Source organism: Myotis daubentonii, chromosome 3, assembly GCF_963259705.1.
Source record: "Myotis daubentonii chromosome 3, mMyoDau2.1, whole genome shotgun sequence".
NCBI lineage: Eukaryota > Metazoa > Chordata > Mammalia > Chiroptera > Vespertilionidae > Myotis > Myotis daubentonii.
This window is the reverse complement of record NC_081842.1, coordinates 178,237,849-178,264,871: the sequence shown is the minus strand read 5'-3', so window position 1 is coordinate 178,264,871 and position 27,023 is coordinate 178,237,849.

Sequence of the window (27,023 nt, the reverse complement as noted above, 5' to 3'; positions counted from 1 at the left end):
GCTGACACTTGCATGCCCAGAGAGAGAAAGCAGGAGCCTGCTGCCTCACCTGCAGCTCAGGACACGTTGGCTTTCCCTGAAGATGCCACGGTTTGCTGTGATCACCAAGAATGGTGGAACTGGAGGACCTGAGTCCCAGACAGGTGAGACGACCTTCCCAAGGGCAGACATTGACGTTTGAGGTAACTGGTCTGCTTCAAGGACAACCAGTCATCCCACTGAATGTCTTTGGGTGTGAATCCAGGAGGTCTCTGTCCAAATTGCTGAATGTTGACCAGAACACCCAAGGACAGAAAGGAGAGAAGATGCAAAAACTAACAGAGAATGGGGACTTCAACACTGCTGTGTATATGAGTGTTGTCTACTGCGCTCTCATCTGGGAAGAACTGCTCTCCATTGAGTCCTACCTATACATGCCAGGTGCATTACATGTTTCACCGCATTTTGTCATCGACCCAGTGCCATATGGTCATATGCTTGTCTCCATTTCACAGGTGAGAAACTGAGGCTCTAAGAGGGGACATGACTTGCCTAAGGTCATCTAGCTATTAAGAGACAGAGTCAATATCAACACCCCAGTCATGTATGACCTCAATGCCCATGTTCTTGGTCAATATCTTTTACGATTCCCCCTTTAAATGCTCCTAAACAGGACTTTTCTATTCAGACAGATATGGGATCATTTTTCATAGCACCAGGGAGAGATGTGAGGAAATCACCAAACCCCCATTTGATTAAAAAGAGAAATAAGGTGGCTGAAGACGTTAGATAGACAGAGGGAGGAGGCTGGCGATGGACAGAGGGTGGAGGAGACCCAGGGCTCCCTGCCTCCTGTCACCTCGCAGTGGTCTGTAGAGTTCCTGCAACAGGCTGGGTGGCTTCCATCCACCAGCAAATCCACTTCCACCTCCATCTCTCTGGGAACCTATCCTCCATGGTCCCTATCCACCTCTGGCTTGCAGCTGGGCTCAGGCAATAGGAGACACCCTCAGGAGACACCAGGACAAGAAAGAGAGGTCAGGGTATTTACACCCTTCTCCCTTCTGTGGGGCCACAGATGGACAGTGTCTATGTTCCTCTACCACCAGGTCACTTTCTCTGTGCCTAAGCCACTGCTCAGCTCTGTCTAAGGCAGCGGTTCTCAACCTGTGGGTCGCAACCCCTTTGGGAGTCGAACGACCCTTTCACAGGGGTCGCCTAAGACCATCAGAAAACACATAGATAATTACATATTGTTTTTGTGATAAATTACTATGCTTTAATTGTGTTCAATTTGTAACAATGAAATTGGGGTCACCACAACATGAGGAACTGTATTCAAGGGTCGTGGCATTAGGAAGGTTGAGAACCACTGGTCTAAGGGCACTGTTACCAGCCCCCCTTACTTCACCGCCTCTTGTTTGTTTCCCTTCATTCCATTCATAACTTTGTTAAAGGTCCCTCCATGAACTCTTCTCAATAACCCCATTCGAGGGAGCCACCTGTTTCCTGTTAGGACGCAGGGTAATTTAGCACCAGAACATTAGGTCGGGAAGGCATGTCAAAAGTCTTCTATGGTTTTCAATTTTTTACTTTTACCTGCTGAAGTCAAGTAAGAAGCATGACTATAGCATCAGTGCAGTTAGTTTTAGGAAGCACCCTGCCTGCTCAGCATTCCCCCCCCCCCCCCCCCCCCCCGCCAAAAGCACCTCTTCCTGGCCTCCTTGCAAAGGCTCCTCGAAGTGCGAGCACTATAGGGAGCACACTCCGGGGCCGCTGACCTAACCCAAAGCCCTCATGGGGGAGAGAGGCCGTTGGCACATTTTCCAAAGTGTCCTTTGTTGGCCCGAGGGGGTCTGATTTATGCCCTGAGCCTTCATCAACAGTTTGCCTCAATCTCTTCCAAAGTGTAAGGTCCCATAAATCTTCTTTGGGACGACAACTCGACCGCCAGCCCGTGTTACACAAACACGCAGAAATGTCATTAAGGCAACAAACAGCCTCCCCGGCCTCGGCAGCGGCCTTCTCCGCCAGGCTCAAGTTACTTAAAATCAATATTGAAACAAGGACAAAACCACATGTTTGAAAAACCAAATTAGTGGGGTCTAAGACCAGACCTGGCGATGCGGTTACATCACGCCCGGTCCAGCTGGTCCCCCGGGACTCTGTCACTGGGCTTGACCCGGCCGCACGGGCTGCCACCCCCTCGCAGTCCCAGGAGGCTCTTGTCCTGAGTGTCTGACCTCACCAGACAGGTGATGCTGAGGGGCAGAGGAAGCGAGAAAGGGGAGCTCTCACAGAGCCAGGGATGGGACCCACGTTTAGGAAAACGAGGTGTGTTGTTTTGTGCCGCCTCAAGCGTTGACTCAGGAGCTGTACCAGGTCTACGCTGAGGTCTGGGCGTCCAGGAGCAAGGTCAATGGCGAGTCTCCACTCTCAGGGAGCTTGCCTACACGGAGGTGGAAGAGGAGGCCACGGGGCATTTCAACACTGAAGGACAAGTGTCCGTATGGCCGTGAAGTGCTGGACTCTTTGAGGGGCTGCAGGCACAGGTAGCCAGCGCTGCATGGGGGTCTGTTTGAGAAGGCTTCCACTGCGGACATGCTGATAGCTGCTCCGTCAACCTCTTCCTCCGCTTCATGTGTGCCAGGCCCATCCAGAGGGGGCTGAGAGGAGAGAAGGCCCTGCCTTCTTTCAGGAGGGAACGTGTGCAGGGAACAGCTCTACCCTTTCTCCTTTCTGCCAAGTGGGGAGCAGGCATGGAACCCACCCAGCGTGGCTTTTCTGGACCCTCTGCTTTCTTGCAAGCAGCCTGTCCACAGATACACCTGCCCCCACCGAGTTTCTCTGCTGGGGTGTATGATGAGGCCGGGCAGGGCTTCCGGAGCTGGGCCAGCCCGTGGACACTGGTGGCTGTGTGGGTCCGTCGTACTCGGAGGACACGGGTGGCCGTGTGGGTCTGTCCTACTTGGAGGACATGGGTGGCCGTGTGGGTCCGTCCTACTCGGAGGACACAGGTGGCCGTGTTGGCCTGTGGTTCTCTGAGAGCAGCATCAGGGTCTTGGCCTGCACATCTGGAAGCATGTTCTTTCACTGGCAGCACTTTGCTCTGACCTGCCCCCTGTGTCCTGCGTGTCTATTGAGAGAGGCATCTTAATCATTGATCCCTTCCAAAGCAAAAAACATGCGAAAAGATTCACCATGTATTAGTAGTCAGCTCTGTAGGTACTGTGCTTAGGAAAATAAGTAAGATGAAATATGCCGATATGCAAAAGGGGGTGCATTTATGTGTGGTGGTGCAAGACTTTCCTTTTTTTAAGGTATTTTCCAATTTAAAAAAATGTGTATGTGTTATTTTAATTGCAGAGGGAAAAATAGGTGAGCATAATGAAATGGTCTTTCAAATTTAATAACAACACAAAAGAAAGTGGTAAATCTTGAAGAAGATGATGGATACAGCAGTTAGAGGTTATGGTGAGAGCAGGCACAGCCCAGTCTCATTCCCCTGTAACTTCTTAGGCAGCTCCTGTTCTGGGTGCCATCCTCGCCCCCCTTATGGTATCCCAGGCCCTTCAGGTTTTGCAGGTATCTGAGACCTGTCTGTGCTCATCGCTCACCCAGCTCCACTGCTCCTGCCACGGGATGCGTCTTCCCTGGGCCAGTGAGCTCTCCCAGGCCTGTGTGTACACACCTCCCCTCCCTGCTGGTACCTTTCCCCCTATGCACGTGATGGAGGCAGAACCTTCCTCTAAGACACGACTGCAGAGTCACCTTCCCCAGGACATCTTCCCTGGTTTTCCTCCACTTCCCCTGGCAAATCAAACCTGTTCTACTTGCACTGATTTAGAAGTTAACTACGGAGGTACTTGGCACTTCCAGTGCCTCACCCAGACTTGGACTTGCAGGAAGACTTCCCAGAGGAGGTGTGATGGCCAAGACACTGAGGTTTATAAGATGGGTTGGAGTTATCCAGGCAAAGAAGTGACAAGTGTTCCAGGTAGGATCAGCTTGTGAAAAGAGTCAGGGGCATGAAGCATTGATGGTAGTTCATGTGGTTTTTAACTTTTTTAAAAAATATATTCGTATTGATTTTAGAGAGAAAGAAAGAAAATTGATGAGAGAGAGAAACATTGATTGGTTGCCTACTCTACACACCCCAACTAGGGACCGAACCTACAACCTGGGCATGTTCCCTGCCCAGGAATTGAACCAGCAACCTTTCGGTGCATGGGAACGATGTTCAACTGAGTCACACCAGGCAGGGCCAATTTTCAACTTTTCATTTCATAGCACACATAAACTAGATCTGACAAAAAATAGGTATCATTTTGATTCATTCACACAGGACAGCTATTGTGTTGGCTGTTGTCATTTTTTATATTGGACAATCTAAGGGAAGGGAAGTCAGTGCCCCTGACTAAAATAGTTTTAAAAATTCTTGCAGTGCATCAGTGTGCCTACCATGGCACACCAGTTGAAAATTGCTGAGTAAGAGCAAAGGTATGAGAGGGGAGGAGAGACAGATGCCAGGGCAAAGGACAAGATCAGGAAGGACCTTGGATGCCAGGATAAGAGTGTAAACTTTATTCTGAATGCTATCGGGAGCCATTTGGAAGGACATTCCACAGAACTGTAATCTTAAGTCACTGAGATGGAACTACTGGAATTTCTTAGATGCCTCCAACTGCTTACCTCTAGGGTGCTGGGCTCCGAGGTTTGCCCTGAAATTCATGCAGCCTTTGGCTTCATGCTCTGCCTTGGGAGCAGGGAGTGATCCCCTGGCCCAGACAATGGGCTCATAGCCACGGTGTCGGGCCACTGGGTGGAGACTCTCTAGGTGGTGCCTTTCAGACATGAGCTGCACACCATGATGTCAGAGGGGTGGGACCTGGGGGACGGAGTGGGGTGTAACAGCTGCTATCACGCTCCCCCTCTTCCCTCCTAAGGAATTAGGAACCACTCCCCAGGCTGCTGATCCAGGAGTCCTTGCACTTCTGGAGAAATTCATTCCTTTCATCAAACCCAAATTACCCCCTGGAGACTGTAGGGTCACAACCTCAAGTTGATCTAGATTTAGATCCTGGCCCCGTTATGAGCTGTGAGACCATAAGCAAGTTAATTACTTTCTCCGAGCCTTACTTTTTCTCTATAAGATAGAGAAAATAATGTCTCCCTCACAGGGTCATTAGGAGCATCACAGAAGAAAATATTTGTAAATATTTGGCTGTGTGAATTAGTTCTGCCCCCGGAGAGTTTTCTTCTTGTGAAGTTTGACTCTCTTATTTGTCATCCAGGGCCCAGTCAGTTCAGCTTTTCTGCCCTAATAAGAGAATTGGGAAAGTATTATTTGAAAACATGAATACCATTGACCAAACTAAAAAATCTGACTTATTTAAGTTTATGTTAATAAACCACACTCCAAGTCAGGCACCATGAATTTATGATGGTGGAATGCAAAGAACCCAGATCTCATGGTAGCAAGACCTGAGTGCCCTTGGCCAAGTCCTCCCTCTGAAAAACAAGGCCCCTCCCAGTATTTTTTTTTAAATCCTCACCTGAGGATATGTTTTAATTGATTCTATAGAGAGAGGAAAGGAGAGAAAGAGGGAGAGAGAGAGGGACATCAATGTTCGAGAAAAACATCAGTCGGTTGCCTCCTGAATATACCCTGGCAGAAATCGAACCTGCAACCTTTTAGTGAATAGGCTGATACTCCAACCAACTGAGCCACCCTTCCAGGGCCCTTCCAGTCTTGATGGTCTCCTGTACAAGTTAATAAACAATTAGACTCCAGTAGGTCATCCTTACAGCAGGGACAGGAGACAAAGCACCAAAGGGGGTCCCACATTTTTGTTCACATAAGTTTTGTGAGTGTCCCTGCAGCAAGGGAAGGAGAAATTCTTCCACGGGAAAAGAGTTAAAAAGTCGATACTCCAAGAATGAATCATAAAATATTCTAAGAATGTCAGAGAGAAATACGACATACCCCAGGGGCCCCCCACGGGGAGTGCAAGAGGGGAGCAGCTGGCGTTGCCACATGCTGAGCTTGATGCTGTCATGAGTCCAGATTCCGAAGAGATTAAGATGGTACAATGCCAAGGTGGGACTTCTCTCCCCTGCTTTCTATCTCTGTCTTCGGGACACTGAAGTCCTTTCCGGGGCAAACCCGTTGACACTGTCTCCATCTCCTGTGTAACAGATAAGAGATGTTTGATGCCACTTACTGTGTGATTTGGGGCAAGTGAATCCATCTCTCAGAGCTTCAATTCCTCCATCTGCAAAAAAGAAGTACAAATATCTATATTCCCAAGACTGTTTAAAGGAGTCAGTCTTTAAAGGAGGAAATAATGTGATAAAGCCTTTAGCCCGGCGTCTTAGGAAGGGCTCTGTCAATGGCAGCTAATGTTTTGGGAGAGGACAGCTGGGAGGAGTGGCTGAGTGCTGCGTGCCTGGCTCAAGCCCTGTCTGAATCACCCTGGGTCTCAATGGATACATACAAATTATGAGGCTAGCTTTGGTTTGTCATCATAGATCTAGAGGTCTCCACAGTGTGGGAGGAGAAGTAGAGACTTCTTCCAGCAACAGAAAGAGAAAAAGAGCTTCCAAGAGGCAAGCAGCCAGGGGTGTAGGCCTGGCTACCGAGTCTGCATGTGGACCTGCAGCTGGGCCAATACTGGGAGGGTGGGTTCTGAGGGGTGTGGTAAGCTCTGTGGGATTCATTGAGTAATTACTCAACAACTCTCCACTTGGTGCCTACTACATGCCAGCCACTGGCTTTGGAAACTAAGTATACAGTAAAGGACACGTTGCTGCAGGAACCATTCACAGTTACTGGGGTTTGAAAGAGAGCTTCTGAAGCCATACAGCCCAAGGAAGAAACCTCACTCCACCAATTATGAACTGTGGCCCTGGGCACATTACTTAACCTCTTGGAGATTTAATCTCCTGCTCAGTAAAAGGGGTTGCTATGACAGTTAAATGAGATAATTGATACAAGCTCTTGGCAAAGCCCTATGCTCAGAGTAAATGCTCAATAAAAGTTAACTATTCATGCCCTGGGTGATGTGGCTCATTGGTTAGCATGTCAGCCACACACCAAAGGCTTTCAGGTTCGATTCTCGGTCAAGGGCATGTACCTGGATTGCAGGCAACCAACTGATATTTCTCTCTCTCTCTCTCTCTCTCTCTCTCTCTCTCTCTCTCTCTCTCTCCCTCCCTCCCTCTTCCACATTCTCTAAAAAATCAATAGAAAAAATATCCTCAGGTGAGGATTAACAACAACAAAAAGTTGACTATACATTATATTATTATTCTATTAATAAGCATGGCCAGAATGTGCAGGTTTATTTGGACTGGGGCCCCAGGAACACAGAATGACTGCATGCATGACAAGAATTGTATGACTAAGGCAGAAGCCCAGTCCTGGATCCAGAGGAGCATGGGGGAGGGCAGAGGGCACTTGGAGTGGGTGTGAAAAAGGAAGACAAACAGGATTCCCATGGTCAATACCAAGGATGGAACCTGGGCACTTATGGCAACAGAGCAAACATAAAGAACTCAGACAGCCTGAGGACAAAGAGAGAGTGAAGATTCAAACCAGAGTAGCTAGTGTTCTGCCCACCCCGACCCCTACTCCCAAGGTGTGCCACTTTGGCCTGTGCATTATTTTAAGCTTAAAAAATTTACAGAATTTAAGTAAGCGGTCTTGCTCCATAATAAGAGTTATCATGAGAAATAACTTTTTATGACCTATGTATAGCACAGGGTAAAGTTTTAATTACTGAACATTTCTCCTTGTAGTCCTATGAATGACCTTTCTCCCTTCTGGAGTCCCAAGATGCTTTATCTCATCCTCGGCTCAGAATGTCATATATACTTCATTTTCCCTTTCTGTTGCTGAAACTCTCATGTATGTGGAGACTCTGACTCTCTCATGTCTGTGGGGTTCCCACAGAGCTTCTCTGAGTTCTGTGAGCTGCTCTAGCAAATTAATCAAACCAAAGGATGGTGTCCTGGCAACCTCTAATCTATAGCAAGTAGGTCAGAAGCCCAGGCAACAATCTGAGCTTGGTACTGGTGTCTGAAGTTTGGAGGGTGGGGGTGGCCTTGGAGAACTGAACCTTTGCCCTCTGGAATCTGACTCTATCTCTGGGTACATAGTGTCAGAATTGAGTTGAATTCTCAGACATCCTGCTGGTGCCCAGGAATTCCTTATTGGTGTGGGGGTAAACCCTCCTCTACACATTGGCAATGGGTCTCAGAACCCCTTTACCTACATTCCAGTGAAAACATTCATTAAATACCCACCTGTGGTGGCTGTTTGACCTGTGCTGGAGTCCTCACTCCCAATTACTAACATAGAGAGGAGTTGGCACAATGGAAAGAGCCTTGCCTCAGGAGTCAGGCAGACGTGGGTGGTGAATGAGGTGGTACTGGGTAGTTTTTTACAGCTTAATTCCTCAAGACCTACTTCAAAGGATATCCAGCTAACATGGTTAGCACGTGGAACTGCACTGAATGGGGTATCACAGAACAAATCCGAGTCTCTGAGTCAGAAGACCTGATTGCAGGTCTCATACACATCATTTAGCTTGCCAGGGCCTCAGTGTCCTCCAGCGTGAAACCAGAAAGTAGGCCTAAGAGCTGAAAAGATCCTTCCAGGATGACAAAATGACCTGGGGCCTTGAATTAAAATCTTGAGCTCAAATCCCACGTTTACTGCAAATCTACTCTGTGACTTATGGTGATTCAACCTCCGACTCCCACCTCTCCCATATTCTTGGTTTCTTTGTTGAATAGAGAGAACTGATTCATCCAGCATTGAGCAAGTCTCTCAAGTGATGGCTGTTTGCTCTCCCACATCCTTGAATCACAGGGACTGGGACTAAAGACCGATTAGGTGTTCTTGCATCCAGCCCATTGCTCCTTCCCACTCCCCAAACCCCCCAGCTTGGAAGCTCATTAGATACCTGAGAGCTGGGAGAATGAGAGCCTGGGTCCTAAACGGATAACAGGGGATATAGCACTTCCATTGTACTGTCGGATCCACTTGCTTTACATAATAACTTCAACTCAACTGGAACAATGCTCTTGGATTCTGGTTGTTTTCTTTTTCCAGGAGGACGTACAAAGGAAAAGTAGTGGGATGAACTAATCCCCACCACTAGTCCATGCTACTACAGTTGCTTTTCTGGGGGCAATGGGTTTGCATCATTTCCCTCTCCTTACCTGTTTTACATTTCCCTCACCTTCTAGCACCTCTGTTGATCTGGGCCAGCAGTCGGCAAACTCATTAGTCAACAGAGCCAAATATCAACAGTACAACGATTGAAATTCCTTTTGAGAGCCAAATTTTTTAAACTTAAACTATATAGGAAGGTACATTGTTATTAACTTAATTAGGGTACTCCTAAGGCTTAGGAAGAGCCACACTCAAGGGGGCAAAGAGCCGCATGTGGCTCGTGAGCCGCAGTTTGCCGACCACGGATCTGGGTGGTTCATGTGGCAGGACAAGGGTCATCCAGATTCTCATCCCTGAAGAGCCTGAGCCCCCGGCTGTCATGCTTTTCTTATCCATTTACTATCAATTTGGGGCAAGTCTTAGTTGGGAGTGCCAAAAGATGCCCCAGTGACTCTCTTAGGTGTCAAACCTACCCTCCTTGCCCCCACTGTATAACAGTAGCCCCACCACCTGCTGACAATCAGGATTAATAAACCCGGAGGAAGATGGTCATTCCTCTCCTTGCCTACTGGTCTTTTGTCATAAAGAACCCAAGGTGACCAGGAAGTAGTTATAGCTTAAAATTTAATGGGATTCCTAGAATGTACCCTGGTAGGAGTTTTCTTCTTTTGGGAGCCAAGACCTCTAAATCAACAGAGTCTGGGATACTGGGAATAAAAATACAAATTCTCCAAGTTGATTATCAGAAATAGTGGTAAGCAAGACACTCCTACTTCCAGTCCTTGGTTCCTGGACCCATGAATTCTACCTTTAAGGGACATAGAATCATATATTGGTAATTAATATAGCATGTTTAATGCATCCTAGAAGGTGGGGCCCTTCTTTGCAAGGTAACTTTTCAAGTCTGGCTCTTTAAATGATTTTTCAACAAGCCATTTGATAACCTTATCAGGGTGGCTCTTTCTGGGTCATACAAGATATGACAGGACCAATGGATCACATCAAGTGGCAGTGCCATCCCTCCTTTGCTATAAAGTAGGTTCCTTAGTGTAATATGATATTATGCAGAATCTCTTGTTGATGGATTAAACACTCAGTAAACCTTTGCATGGTGCTTCTGCCAAAGACCTGCAAGCAGAAATGGCAGACCTGTAACTAGAATATGTGCCACCAAGTGCCCCCTATTATTTGGGAATTCTATCATTCCCATTGCTATCAAGAAGCCCGTTCTGTGATACTATCCTCTCCTACCATTAGCTCAGATCCATGTAGGACAGGCAACTGCGCTTTTCAACAATGCTTGTTCTCCTCTGTCCGGGTGACTCCCTATTGTGTTGGTAAGTGGAATGTCTTCCCACAAAACATAATTGACTGGTGGGTTTTCTAGACTTACCTGCATGTTCACTCTAATATGCCCACTTTGTTTTGATCCCCCTTTCACACTCTGTCATGGCCATTTTATCGACTATATTTGATCCAATCAACATTGGCTAACATATTTTGGGAAGGTTCTGTGATCCATTGTATCATCTCCTGAGGTCCTTCCCAGCATGCTAAATCCTATATGACAGGAGAGTGTCCTCATACCGATAAGCTATCATTTTTCCCACCACAGATCTCAGGGTCCCTTTTCTTCCCAATCAGGGTCTTGACCCTAGTTTAGCTGGCTCACTGTGGTTGAGAATTCAGGCTTCTCTAGAGCCCTGGAACCTTTGTAATCAAGTTCTGGGCCTGAGCCTCAGTTTTTTTCTGCTCTCTGGCTGCAGTACACGAGAGTCTCTCTACATGCTGCCAAGTAAGACTTCTGACTTTCACATTTTGCATATATTGGTGATTAATCAACCCAGGTTTTCACATCTTTTTCCGATGCATTAAGTGTACTCAACCATCCAATTCCATTGTCCTTATAATTACTCTTTCCCTTAAACCTCTTGAATACCTGAGATGTAGCAATAGTTAGTGCATTCCTTTCCATTGGTCTTCCATTCACCACTGATTGAAGTGTTATGGCTGGAGCAGCCAGCAGCTATCAGGCTCTGCATTCCACCAGTGATAGGGCCCCCTTTGCCCACCAGGATACCCATTCACAATTATTCCCCACTGAGACAAGGGGTCTTTGTACCCCTGCATCAAACAGTTATTGAGAGAGTGGGGGCAAAACATGGTCCAAGTAGCTCTTTCCATTGAGGTCAGTTCCAGGGAGGGGTGCACAGGTGAGTTGTCAGGGAATGAATACCATAGTCCTGATACAGGGCACACAAAACAACATTGAAATTAAAGGAATACTCTTACCACCCACACTGCAAGTGTCTGCTCAAACTCACTTGTGGTACTCTATCACCTAGAAGCGGGCCTGGCACAAGATAGGTCCCTAACAAACATAAATGAAATATCAAATATGTATATATCTACTGTGTGCACCTCACTGGAATTGTTGTGAGAGCTAAAATAAATCTTTGTGAAGAAACTTAGCTCACAGTAGACACAATGCAAATACATAATATAAAAATGTAAATGTAAGTAAAGAAGTGTTTGTGAATATATGTCTGCAAGTGGCATAGAGATAAGAACAAGGACCTTTTGCCCTAGCTGGTTTGGCTCGGTGGATAGAGCATTGGCCTGCAGACTGAAGGGTCCCAGGTTCGATTCCAGTCAAGGGCACATGCCGGGGTTGCAGGCTTGATCCCCAGTAGGGGGTGTGCAAGAGGCAGCCGATCAATGATTCTCATCATTGATGTTTTTATCTTTCTCTCCCTCTCCCTTCCTCTCTGAAATCAATAAAAAACATATATATCCTATATAATAAAAGCCTAATATGCTAAGTATCCGGTCCACCGGTTGGCCGTTCAACCAATAAAAGCGTAATATGATAATGATATGCTAAAGTCACTCAACCACTCGCTATGATGTGAACTGACCACCAGGGGGCAGAGAGTGGACAGGTCAACTATTTGCTATGATGTGCACTGACACTAGGGGGCAGATGCTCTGACCAGTAGGTTAGCTTGCTGCTGGGGTCTGGCCGATCAGGACTGAGCAAGATGGGCCAGACATGCCCTGGAGCCCTCCTGTGGTCCCTCCCCAGCTGGCCTACCTCCTGCTTCTCTCCCTGGCCCTGATCATGGTCCAGTGGGGTCCCTCAGCCTGGCCTGTGCCCTCTCACAATCCAGGACCCCTTGGAGAATGTTGGAAAGCCAGTTTCGGCCCGATCCCACAGCCCAGGTCCAGGGACCCCACTGGTGCACAAATTTGTGCACCGGGCCTCTAGAGAGTGTGTGAGAGTGTGTGTGTGTGTGTGTGTGTATATATATATATATATATATATATATATATATATATATATATATATATATAGAGAGAGAGAGAGAGAGAGAGAGAGAGAGAGAGAGAGAGAACAAAGACCTTTTCACTTTGCAAAAAGATACTGCAATGGAAACTTCTAACCCAGAGCTAAGGGAAGGCCTTTGACTCTCCATAAGGCAGGGAGAATAGGACTTGCTTTTAATTTTTTCCAGCACCAGCATTTAATTGCAGACTTAAGAGAGGCTGGAGCCCATAAAAGATTCACCTTGTTTCTCTGAATGTATACATTATTTACCATCCAGTCTATAAAATATTTACCCATTTCTCAGCCGACTGCACCCTGTTCAGCCTTGACCTCACTGCTGCTCGAAGCTGATCAAATAGGCGACTGGCACCTTTCCAGAAAGGGACCGAGCAAGCAGCTGGTAGGGGACCATATTTTATGCATTTGTCAGAGCACATAGTAATCAAAGGTGTTGAAAGCCTTTCTGAGGGTACTAGGGAGGAGTGTGGGTCCTTAATCCCTTCCCACCTCCACCCATTGGCTCTAAAACATCACTGCCTTTGCCAGGCCCAGCACATTCACCTACTTAGGGTATACTCATAGAGCCCCTATTGTGCGCCACAGATCTTGGGGAGGTGAATGGAAATAAAGCACCTTTCTGTGCCCTTGGTGAAGAAAACAAGCCCAATGGTAAAGAATTGGGATAGCACCCAGGCATTAGGCGCTCTCTCCATGTGACCAGCATATGTAAAGCACATGGCCTCATGAGCCAGATGTTTTGTTTGAAATTCTGTCTTACTTTATCACTATTAGTGTCTGACCTTGGACAAGTTACCTTACCTCTTGTTGCCTCAGTTTCCTCAGGACATTAATAGTCCCAGTTTCCTGGGATTACTGAGCACAGAGCCTGGCTCATAGAAAGCACTCAATAAAAGTTAGAGATGAGGAGAAAGGGGAAATCCTCAGGACAGCTCCATGTGGTAATACATTATAATCCTCATTTCACAGATAAAAGCCCGAGTTTTAGAAAATTAAGTACTTTGCCCAAATTTATTTATACGTGGGAAGGCCGAGCTCATGTCTGCCTAATTCCAAAGACTATCGTTGCAATCACTGTTTATACACCCACCCCCACACACACATAAAATGTGGCATAATTGTCATGTTTACCATGATATTAATCAAATAACCCTCAGTGAGATTAGATTTCTTTATTTGATTTTATAGCAACCCCTTTCTTTGCAGTCATCATGATAGCCATAATTTACCAATTTGATGAGTATTTGCTATTGTCTGAGTCCTGGGTTTATCATAGATTCCCAGTACCCACATGAATGTTTCACATGCATTGTCATTTAATCTTCACGACAGTGCTAGGATATAAGTAATATTTTTCTCCCCATTTTATTGCAAATGAAACTGAAGCTTAAAGAAACAGAATAACTCACCAAAGAATATACAGCTGAAAAATGGGAGAATTAAGATTTTAACACAGGTTGATCTAATTCTGAAGCCCAGGCCTCTTTCCCTAAAAAGGGAGGATACTAGAGGGAAGGGGAGAGGAAGCAACTTCTACCTATTAAGGGCCACCATGTCAGGCATTATGCTGAAACTCTTCCTTTGTCAACATCGTCTCTTTTACTCCTGATGACAAATTTGTATTCAAAATAAGATTTTTGTTAAGACAAGTTTTTTCAAGCTCAAGGGCAAGTCTTGCTAGCAGAAGTTGGCAAGGGGAGAGAGGATGCTGGCACTGCGCAGGAAGTGAACGGAAAACGAGCAATGCTACAAAGCGGTTCAATGCAGCCCTTCACTCCAATACTTCTAATCCATAGAATAGGCCAGTTCAGGTAACAGCACATCAGGGGCCCAATCCAAGGAGAGCGATTTATAAAAATGGTACCAGAAAATACAGGTACCATTTATTTTCTCAGTCTTTTATGTTCAATGGCTGTTCAAGTCTCAATGACCACTAGTGGTAGAAATATTTGGCAGAAAACAAAGTTGATAATGGATAAAACCACACAAAGTATAATGTGTTACTGACTACAAATTGACAGTAATATCAATTCTTCTTTAATATGAATAGATTTTCTAACCGAATTTTGTAGAACTAATGTTCACAAGAGAAAACTGACCATGGCAGAAGCTATAATCAGTTTAGTTTGACATGGGAAGAAACGATGATTAATAAAATATTCACTTATAATTTACAAAGAAATATTTGATTTTAATAGGATGTAAATGGAAAAATCCCAAATAGTGCACTGTGTTATACAGAAGTTCAAGAAGAAAAGGAAAGAAAAAAAGAAAGTCAAGCAAAAATATAAACTGGTTTGATAAAATTTGCTCCAAAAACATATTTTGACCCATCAATGTGAGTATAATTTTGATTATAACAGTTGACTCATATAGTCCAGCTTAAACATCTTTTGGGTCAAATCTAAGGTCTCCTTACATGGTATTTATCTTACTCAGGGTCTGCTGCTGTGTTGGGGGCTTCACTTAACATTACCTTCATCTCTACAACAACACTTCGATATAGAATTGCAATCTCCAATTGTTAAATGAGGAAACTGAAATTCAGAAAAGGTAAGCAACTTATAATACTTGATTTGGTACCAGAGCCAAGGTTATTCATTGATTAAAACAAAATAGTCTCATCATGGAGTGTTGATGGTCATCTGGACCTCCCTTTCTGGATCTCAGGACATTTTGCAAGGGGTAAGAGCACCATTTATCTTCTTAGCCTTGCCAGGAAGGTAGGTGTGGATGAAAATGTTGGGACCCCAGGAGAGAAATGAACTAGCTTAAGGCTTCAAATTGTATGAAGCTTTTCCTGATCCCCAGTGCACCATGCTCTTCTGTAGAATAATGCTTTTTTTTTTTTTTAACAGTTAACTGGAAGTAGGAAGCTCTCTGCTCCAAGAAGAATAGCGTTGCATGAATTGCAAAGTGATTGATTTATTCATGGCTGATAGCATTCAAGGAATTTTCTCTCCCCACCTCCAATTCCTCCCAAAGTAAAATAATCCATCAAAGATATCCTAAGTGATATATCCTTCAAAGATAACCCTGTGGTCCCTGTGCTTGCTAGGCAACACTCAAAGAGTGAAGGTAAAGGGTCTAAGTTGGTCATTATAATATCAGTGTTTTATCACTGGTTTCTCTATGAAGCAAATCTCTTCCCCCGATTCAATAGCTATCTAAATTGGGAGTTCATGAAGAAAATAACTAGACACAGCTCTCTGGGGGAAGAAATGAAATGTTTCTAATGTGATTTCCATTTGTTTATATCCAAATCAAGACAATGAAGTACTGAACTACATTTCTTGTACCTGGCATGACACTTTTGTAATGCTCTGTGATAGCGGAGCAATTTTATAGGACATCATAGGTGACCACTGGCCCTGGTTTCTCCAAGACCGAAGCGTTTTCCAGGATATAGGTCTTTCCGTTTTAAAATGAGACACAGTGTTGAGCAAATCTGGATGGTTGCTCACCTTCTTGTTCACCACGGTATCACCAGCACTCAGGTCAGTACCTGGCATGTAACAAGCCTCTGCCACTCTCAGTGCCTTGATTTCCTTCCCTATAGAATGGGAACAAAGGGGGTTAATATGTGTCCTATTTAATTCATAGGGCTATTATTCCATAATAGTAATGTTGAAGGAGAATTATTACTGTTATTTTTTATTATGTCTAATAAAGTAACAGAGGTTTTTTTAAAAAATATATTTTATTGATTTTTTACAGAGAGGAAGGGAGAAGGATAGAGAGTTAGAAACATCGATGAGAGAGAAACATCGATCAGCTGCCTCCTTCACACCCCCGACTGGGGATGTGCCTGCAACCAAGGTACATGCCTTTGACCAGAATCGAACCTGGGACCTTTCAGTCCGCAGGCCGACGCTCTATCCACTGAGCCAAACCAGTTAGGGCTACAGAGAGTTTTAATAATCTCTAAGAAATGCAATCCAAAGCATCAGCTTCTTAAGATTGGAACTATAACCTACGGTAGCACAGCACGTAGTACCATGCTTGACAGAGAAGATGCGCCATGGTCAGATAAATGAAAGAATGAGTAAGTGGATAGTCAGATGCATAATTTTGTGAATGAGCAGAAAGTGATTAAATTAACTGCTTTTGTAGGATTCTTTTTAGAGTCAGAAATTTACAAAATGCAACCCCTGCATTTTTCAGAGTCCACATTCAAACAAAAAATTCTTGGCAGGGTTAGGTTAAAACTGGGTCATTTCATATATTTCATTTTTAGCATATTAAAAATGGTGAAAATCTCAACTACTTTTACTCATTTTCTCCAGTGACTCTTCCTAGCACAAGAAACTCAGCTTGTAGTTTACAGGTCTTCTTCTAACAGCAGAGCTTTTGGGTGTGAGTCTCATCACATACCTGTTCTCTGCTCTCACCCAGTTATTGGTGAGCTTTGGATGTGGCTTCTGAAAAAGACCTGAGAAGCTAGAGGGACCATCTAGCAGCCTGGGTCATGGAAAGACAATACCCTCAGCATCAGGAAAGTGCAAGTTCCTTGTGCCTGAAGCCTGACCAAAGCAAGGTAGAACTTCCTGCCTGCTTTCTCTTCAATTCTACTCTGCCTTTCCAATTCTGGGCCCCAGTCAAACCTTTCCTCTTATATCTTTGGCTTCTGTCATAGTTTATAGTTGAGATCCCATTAGACTGAGCATCTTTAGGGCAAGGACCTACTTTATTCATTCCTAGATCCCAGCACTTAGCACAGTTTCTTGTGTAGAGTGGGAGCTCAATAGATGTAAGAATGAATGACTAAATAAACTTATTTATTTATTTTGTTTTATGCCAGAAGTTCCAAAAGTATGCAAAATTATAACATCTGCTGTTTGTTTGTTTATTTGTTTGTTTGCTTTTCTGCAAAAGGCTTTATTGTTTTCATTTGATCCAATGTATGGGAAGAGGCTCCAGCGTGGTTATAAGAATGCTTAGTGGTGTTGGCGAGAGGCTCAAGCAAAAGCCAGACACCAAGGGGATGCAGAGGGGCCCCTCAAAGGCTCCTGGGCTCCAAAGGCTCCTAGTTGTGTTGAGGGTGAGCCTTTCAAAGAGATTCTCTTCCAAACCAGCCTGGGGGTTTCACCTGTTCATCCAGGAAGTGGTTCTCCCGGAAGTCATAGAGATGGGGGTCTTCTTGGATAAAAGCCTGGGCATGCATCTCAACATGGGTTTGGTTCAGGTTCATCTCCCCGGCCAGGGTGGCTTCCATGGTGTCCTGAATTTTGCCCACACATCTTGGGGAGGCTTCAGCACAGAGAATTCAGGCATTGTGCTGGTTTTGCATCTTTAGGAGACGCTCAGTGCCCTCGAGCTTCTTCTCTGCCAACTCTTGGAAGTGGCCCACACCCTGAGAGCCATATCATCCCAGTCAAAATAGAAGCCCAGAAAGAGGTAGGTGTAGGGGGCTCACAGATACAGGTTGGCCAGGTGGTTGACCACAGCCTCCACCCTGGTAGAATAAATCTGACAAATTTTGGAGCTTATGGTTGTTCAACAATAGGAATTAAGGTAAAACTAACACACAAAAATGGTGTTGGCTGGTCTCAGCGGCTGAGGAGGGTTGAGGTGGTTCCAAAGGTGATGATGGGAAAAGAGATTGGAGATTGGTTGGAGGCTGGAAGAAGGGTGTCCTCAGGTCTGTTCCGTCCAAACACTGTTGAAGCAAGAGACAGATCCAGGGACCACCGAGGGCGCTGTCTGTGCTTAGCTTCAAGTGTGGTTTCAACAAATGGATGAGTTAAATAATAAATGAATGATTGATATGAATAACTATTATTAATGAACTATTAATTATGTGCCAGAGACTGGCTAGAACATTTTAAATGTTACCTTACTTAATTCTTTCAACAACCCTGCTTTATCTTTTTCTCCTTTGTGCTTAGCGCTATCTAACATGCCATATATTTTTCATATTTACCTTGTCAACTATCAGTCTCCCCCACAAGAATTTAACCTTCAGTTAAATTTTTGAGTGCTTTGTTCACTGTTGCTTCCCGTGCCTAGAAGAATTCAGTAAATATTTGTGGCATAAATATTAAATAAATATTATTATCCCTACCTTGCAAAAGAAAAGCTCAATTTAGAGATGCTAAAAACATTTTTTTTAATCCCTGATCTTGTGTCAGACATCCCAAGACTTCCATGCTTTCACTGAAAACTGGTAACTACATTCTGAGATAGGAACAGAGGCTCAGGAAGATGCAGTCACCAGCTCAAGTCAGAGAGCAGTGCATCCAATAAAGAGCTGGGTCACGATTCAAACCTTAGGTGGTGTGGCCTCAAAGCTCTTGCTCCTCCCATGACCTCAATCCACCTTGCAATGAGAAAATGACCCATACCCAAATCAGAATACTCATGGGGAAGATGCTGTCGCACACCTAGAAAAAATCGAGAGAACCTATTACAACCCAAGTCAACTTAGACCCCATTGAACAAAGAGCATCCTTTTAACATTAACAATGCAAAAAATGCTGAATGCAGGAGATTGGGAAAAAGTTATTAGGAGGAGAAAGACATGCCAATGACTTGAGCTCTTAATGAGATGCCTACCGTGTCTAAGAGTAAGCAATTTCCCAAAGGGCTATTTGATGTGAAAGGAATAGTAAGGAGCTCTTTAGTGGCACCCAGACACATCGTCTCCCATACACACCTGCTCAGGGCTCAGCATAAGACAGTGCGTAAATGTCTGGAATATTACATAAAAGCTGTCTGCCTAACCAGTCAAAGCTATTAAAATCCATCTTGCTGAAATGAACCCTGAGAGCAGGTCAAACAAATCTAATTTTTATTGTTCTTTAAGGAGATGGCTGTACCGGAGACAAAGGAGGGAGGCAGGAGGCCAGCTAGAAAGAAAAAAAAAACAAAACCCTGAGAGGCCTTAAAAAATTAAATGTTCAAAAGAGCTGTGGCAGGCAAGATAAATGATATATTACAGTGCTGGTTTAAACCTAATTGATGACTAATGTTGTAATGCATCTGAACCTACACTGATCTATTATCCGTCTGGTCCAGGCTGAAGGGACACAGCAAGGAGAAAAATTGCTAACTGTTTTAACCTGATGGAACTTAAAAAAAAATATATAACCAGCACAGTTACTTTAAAAGATAAATGGCTGGGTGTTGACCTCCTAATGTATATCAGGGTCTTGCAATGCAAAATAAATGTTAATTAAATAGAATCCAGTGCGGGAACAATGCAGAAAGAGCGTGATTCAGAGCTCAAGGGGCCATAGGGAATGATGTTATGGGTTTCCTACAAAATGGTTCAAAGACACTACCAATGGAAAGGTGGTGATGGTAGACCATATATGAGTCATTGAAAAATCAATGTACACACAAACCCCACCTGGATAACACCTACATACAGTTTATATAGAGCTGCATGCCTAAATCACAGTCATTGGAAGGGGAGAGTCCCAACAGTGTTTAAACCCACTGAGTAAATTAGAGAGGCTTTATCTTCTTGAGCTGTATCAATACCATCTCAGCACAACCTTCAGAAGGAAAAAGAATGTAAGATGTAAGAATGTGTAAGCATTCAAGAGCCAACTTGAAAGGGCTCCTGATGACCAAGTCTAGCATAAGGTTAGCCACAATAGTGACTGTAATAAATTGTAACCAGAGAGTAAAGTAAGAATCAATGAGTTATACTGGTACAAATGAATAAATATGTGAATGAATGAATGGGAAATCTCTTTGTTAGAGTAGAATTCCAAATAATAAGTGTGTAAGAAATGAGGAAAGTAGAAAATCATCATAAGGCAAACAGCAGTTATAACTGTTTCAGACAAGAATCTTCAATAGATACTAAAATTAGTGAGGAAAAAAAAAGATGAGAAACAGAATCCTTAAATGTTCCAGAATATCTCCTCTTTGAGGACACCTTGACCAAAGGATGATGGTTACTATCAATTGGACAAATGGATATCATGTGCCTCCTGATAAAATGCACTAAGAAGGATACATTATTTCTGTAGCATTCTTTTTTTAAAACATATATATTTTTATTATTGATTTCAAAGAGGAAGGGAGAGGGAGAGAGAGATAGAAGCATCAGTGATGAGAGATAATCATTGATCAGCTGCCTCCTGCATGCTCACCTCTGGGGATCCAGCCTGAAGCTCATGAGCCCTGGTCAGGAATCAAACCGTGACCTCCTGGTTCATAGGTCAATGCTCAACCACTGAGCCACACCAGCTGGGCTCTGTGGCATTTTTTATAAAAATGCATAACCAGAATGTAAGCATGAGGAAATATCGGACAAATTAAGGAACATTCTACAAAATAACTAGTCAGTTCTCTTCAAAGGTATCAAGATGATGTGTATCAAGTATCAAGTGAAAGAATGACTCGGGAAAAATTCCAGGTTAAAGGTGACTGAGACAGCAGTGAGACACAAGCTGTGATGCTCATTTGCATGCAGGCCCAGAGAATAAGACATCAGTGACACAACTGCAGAATTTTGCATTAGGGCTGTAGATTAGATACTAATATTATATCAATGTTCCTTTTACATATTTGATAATATTACAAAGCTAATGTGGAAAAAATGGTTAATATTTGGGGAATTGGGGTAAAAGGAAGACACACATTCTTTGTTCTATTTTTGAAACTTTTTTAAAATCAGCAATTATTCCAAAATGAAAGGTTAAAAAAAAAGTAATATATAGAATGTCATCATTGTGCTTTCTCCAAAGACCTCCATCTGGGGAAGAGTTACCACCAAAGTCGATATATCCTTACTTAATTTACTTAATTTGGAAAACAAGGAACCAGGGGCAGAAAAGGTGATCATTTTGACCAACTTCATCAAAAAAGATCAAATACCATCATAGGCATGAGCAATCTCAGAACAACTCTCACTGAATTGCTTTTGCCTGTGATGGTATCTGACCTTTGTTCAAGGGCTGCAAATGTGTCCTCTGAGAAGAGCTCTTTTCTTCCAGTGCCTTAAGAGAGAGAAAGAAAGAGAGAGAGAGAGAGAGAGAGAGAGAGAGAGAGAGAGAGAGAGAGAGAGAGATATGTTATTAACGATTATTATAATAAATAGGAGCCCAGCAAGGCACCGCCCACCCTCTAGTCTGGCCCTGCTTCCCTCTCTGGCCCTTGAAACAGCTATGGCCACTGCTGATCAGGCCCTCCCTAGTGCAAGCATGCAGAGGCCCCTGCTGCCCTGCCCCCGACACTGAGCGCGCAACATCCTACTGCTGGGTTACCCCTTACTGCTTCTCAGTTAATTAGCATATTTCTTTATCATATATATATATATATATATATATATATATATACACACACACACCATTTATTTTATATATATATATATATATATATATATATATATATATATATATATATATGCTTATGAAGAGGTATTATCCATATTTTAAGAAATGGAGAGAAAACATGCTTGTTTCCTAAAACAGGCTTGTTTTGCTAAAAGAGAGACTTAACCATTTGGCATTGGATGGAAGTGCTAACTCCAGTGTCTATGCTTATTACTGTTAGTCCTGCTACCAGAAGAGTGAGGAGCTCACCTACCAGTGACTTTTTAAAAAAGTCCAGCTAGATTTGATCCATAGCTTAGGGTGAAAATGAAAATGTGAAAAGAAAAAAAGAAAAACAAAAGAAGCAATTTTTTAGCCAAGTATACAAGTAGTTAGAAAAGATTATGGTAGGGCCATTTAATCTTCTTAGAAGACCACCAATGATTTCTTACGAAAAACTTTACTTACTTCACATTAATCGTTAATGGACTAATTGCTAATAATCCTCATTTGTTCTTTTGAGTTGACAAGGATTTAATGACCATTTTTGTGTGCTAAAACAACAACAACACATACACACACACACCAAAAAAACAAACAAACAAAAAACCTCAAAACAATACTGGGCCTTGATGGATAGAAAGATAAAAGTCACCTATTTGGACCTATTGCAAACTATGTTCAGATCCATCATAACAATATTCCTCCTCCGTCTCCTCCTTTCCCTCCTCCTCTTCCTTCCTCGCCTCCTCCTTTTCCTTCTCTAGCCCCTTCTCTTCTTCCTCCTTTTTATCCTCCTCCTCCTTCTTCATCTTCTTCTCTTCTCCCTCTCCTTTCCTTTTCCTTCATCTCCTTCTCCTTTTTTATTTCATTCTCCTCCTCATTCTTCTTTTACCAGTAAACTATGGAAACATGAAAAAGGGAGGAATTCATTTTAACTGAAAGATTTAGGAAAACGTATGGAGTGGAGAGCCCTGGGCAAGGTCTTGAACTAGGGGCAAGACTTTAGACAAAGCTTTTCAGGCAAGGAACTCACTGGGACAAAACTATACTGGTGGGGAAGTTCAAGGAAATGAGAGTTTGTGTGAATGGTTGAAGCCTGTGGGTATGAGATGATGAGGGTAAGGAGTAAGGGCAAGGAACCGGGTAGGAGCAGTAGGGCTGCCAAGGTAGGTTGTGGCTGATCGTGGGGAAGACATTATTCCCCCCAGGAGGAATCCTCCTTTAACGTTATGGGCCAAAGAATGGTCACTTGTGGGAGGAGTAAGTGTTGAATAGTAAGTGTTGGATTCCTTATTATCATCCAAGACTTGAATCCAATTCCTAAAGGTTAGGCTTAGGAATTGCATTTAAACTCTCCCAGTTTTACAAACACTAAAATGATGCCATGAGACCTCTATTTGGGCACAGGTTGTTATTTTTGTATTTCTTTGAAAGAGTGAATTATATATGCTGTCCTTTAATATCCCCTGTAATCCAAACCTTTTATAATATAAACCGGCTGTCTCTCTGTGTTGTAAGAATGGGTAGGGTTTGCTCATAAGGGCTCATTTTCCATGACATATTTTGATGGAAGTGGATGACTCTCCAAGTTAGCAAATAAGAACAAACATTCTTGGGAAGAATTATTAGCTTCCCTATTAGTGTGGGAGCTGACAAACCAGCTGCCCTCCACAGAGGCACCCAGCCACCTTCCAGACTGGCCATGACCACTCAAGCTCCTGGACCACTGGCTGGAAAGGTCAAAGCCATATTTCATGAAGCTCAGTTACTTCAACAAAAACATTTTGTTGAAAAACCTCAAGTACTCTGTAAATAGACTTCTAGGGTTTTCTTGAAAGGTTTATGAGAACGCCATGGCTTCGCACTAAGTTATGTGAGTAAAAGGGCCAGAATGCACCCTTTGAAGGGGCGTATGCCTCTTTGCAAATTTGTGCTTAACTACCAGATAAGCACACAAGCTTTGGGGTCAGGAAGACCTGGGTACAAATCACAGTTTTTCCATTTACTGGCTGAGTATCGAGGCAAGTGATTGAATTTCACTGAACCTCAGCTTCCTTGTGGCTATAAGGCCTAGTTCTCAAGGTCATTTTGAGGATTATTTTACCCCCAGATATCTGAATGACTCACAACCACATCTTCCAGTGTCTTCACTCAATTTTCCTTCTCAGTTAAGTCTTCCCCAACCTCAATATTTAATACCCCCAACTTCTTTTCCTCTTCCCATGCTTTATTTTTCTCCTCAGTACTTATCACTATATAACACACTATTTTACCATTTTTATCTTCTTTAGTTTCTAACACCAACACTAAATATTAACACCACAAGGAGAGAGATTTCTGCCTGCTTTGGTCACTGCCATATCCTTTGTGCCTAGGACAATGCTTAATAAATATTTGTTGAATGAATGGATGGACGATTAAACAGTTAGTCCATGGGAAGTTTCCTGGCCCAGAACTTTTGGTCGATATGACTTGATGAGTTCATGCTTCTACTGTCCTTGAGTGCCAAATACCCAGAAATAAGAGATAAACTACTGAAAGAAAAATATTAATAGCCTAACTGTGCTATGTAAGATGTTAACATTAGGGGAAGAAGCTGGGTGGAAGTTATGGGAACTTTCTGTACTATCTCTGAAACTCTCCTGTGAGTCCAAAGTTATTTTAAAATATAAGTTAAAAAAATAACCATGGCTGAAATAAAAAAGAAAGGTTAGCAGCTCTGTGGCCCAGAAATAGAACCAAAACATAGCAATAATCAGAGACCAAAGGTATGGTCCACTAGGCTCTTCACCTCACCGGCAAAGACATCAGGCAGTTGAATTTCTGGTCAAGGAGAATCAAACATGGAAGGAACCATGGAGACCCTCATACACTCAAACGGAGAGTCTGGGGCAGGACTCTAATCCATGAAGGGAGGCTTAAAGGCATACCACTAATTGCCCAGGGCTGTAGATTGTATAAAGCTCCAGGAAATAGGAGCAAAACAGCTGTGCACCTAGGATTTGAGCCAAGCTATCTGCAATTTGCTCTTTTATAGACAAGAGTGAAAAAGCAGTATTTGAAGAGATAATGCACAAGAATTTTTAAGCATGGAAGATAGACCATTGAACTCAAATTGAAAGCAGCAGGAGGGCCAAAGATAAATACACATAGAACTGTTCTTTAATAAAAAGTACAGAACATCATCAATACCAAGAAAATCTTCCAAGCTACTAGAGAAAAAGGACAGATTATCTGTCATAGAATAGCAGAAGTTCAGCTGTAGGTCAATAGATGGATTCTGAGGAAAACCTTGGGTAAGGGGAGAGGCAAGAAAACTACTTCTCAGCCCTCTATGAAAACTCTAGAGTCCTGGTGCACGAAATTTGTGCACAGGTAGGGTCCCTAGGCTTGGCCAGCGATCAGAGCCAACCTGTGGGGCAACCAGTGGGCAATTGGGGGAGCCCCCACTCGCATTTGCCTTGGCTGGCCTAGGGCCTGCAGGCTGGGGGCAGCTCCTGTGGTGAGTGTCTACCCCATGGTGGTTAATGCGTGTCATATGAACTGTCATTCTGCAGGTCGTTCCACTGATCAGTCAATTTGCATATTAGGCTTTTATTATATAGGATTATGAAATACTTTATATTTGTTGGTGCTTGGATCATATGGGTTGTGAACCAACATATATGCACACACAAATAAACAGACATCTTAGAATAATAGTCATGAAGAAAATACTGCTTTATTTGAGCAGATACATATCAACTTCTCTGCATTTTGGGAGCCCTCACCACCATCCCAGTGTCATTAAAACATTATTATATAGCTCACATTGTTCACTGTGTTTGTTTTATTGTATATTTGTCCACAGTTTATGAGACAATTCACCATTGAATAGTTTCCATCCAAATGTAGATGCTAGAGAGAGTGTAATTCATGTCTAATTTCAAGGCTGAAGTGGTTGAGAGCTGCAGTTAAAGAATCAAGCAGTTGGCAAAGTAAACATTGTAAAGCCTATGACTACAAAATTTAGAATTCGAATCTCTGGCCAAAAATTTAACATCAGTGATCTCTTTTAAGAAATCATCTCAAAAAACTCCTCTGGTTTTCAAGATAGATCTCTTTAAGGTCCAAAGTTGGTGAGAATGATAATAATCCAAATAACAATACTGTGTGCTCTTTTTGGTAAAGAGAGTTAGAATTTTTAAATGTATTACCACCCATTTAAGCCCAACATGGATTTTGCTCAGGCTTTATTCTCTTCCAAATTACAAATGAGAAAAATAAAGTTCCCCTAAATAAATGACTTCTCTGAGAAAAATCACATCATTATTAAGCAGTAGTAGAAACACGACTTCAACCTAGATTTTCTTGTCTAGTCCAACCACCCTTCCCACTATACCAAAGTCTGTCTGTTTTGCTCTTTACTTTGTGGTTATTTTTAACTGCCTCCAGATGTAGGATCTCCTAGCTAAAGAGCTCCAATCTCTGCTGTATTTCACAAAGGAAGGACAGTCAGAAGATACTTGAGCTGAGAGGGATCTTAGAAATGATCTGGTTCAAGATTCGTGCTTTAAGATGAGAAAACCAAGGCCCAGGCTGATGGGGTCACTTGTTGAGAGGAGACCAGGGTCAGAATCTCTTTCTCTGAAACTTCATAAGAAATGCTTCACCTCCAAATTCTTGAAATTGTGTTTATTTACTCATCATTTGCTGTGGGACAATCTGTGGTTTACTCACTAAGAACAGAAAAATTTATATTTCAGGGAACTCTTAGTCCTATAGGGAAGACAAATACATAAACAGTTATAGTTACTATGTTGGAGGTTTACACAGATGAAATGAATTAGCAAAAGGGGAGTAATTAATTAGGCCTATAGAACAAAGGAAGACTTCACCAAAAGAATTAGGAGTTTTCATGTAAGAAGTTTGCTATCCAGATCATGGAGAAAGGGGCTTTCCTTGAGGAAAGAATTATTTGTAGAAAGGAATTAGAGCTGTGAAAAAACCCTGAGAGAAGTATGCAAGTCCTTGGGTAAGTCACGGGAGACTCAGAGGAAAACAATGTAAAAAGAGTGGAAAATCAGGCATCAGATGAAGGCTACATGTCATATCAAGGCATATTGACTCTTTCCACGTGATATTCAGGTATTCTGAATTCAAATTCCTAGTTCTTTATTTAAAATACTAGAAGCCCAGTGCACGAAATTCATGCATGGAGGGGGGGTCCCCTCAGCCCAGCCTACACCTTCTCCAATCCAGGACC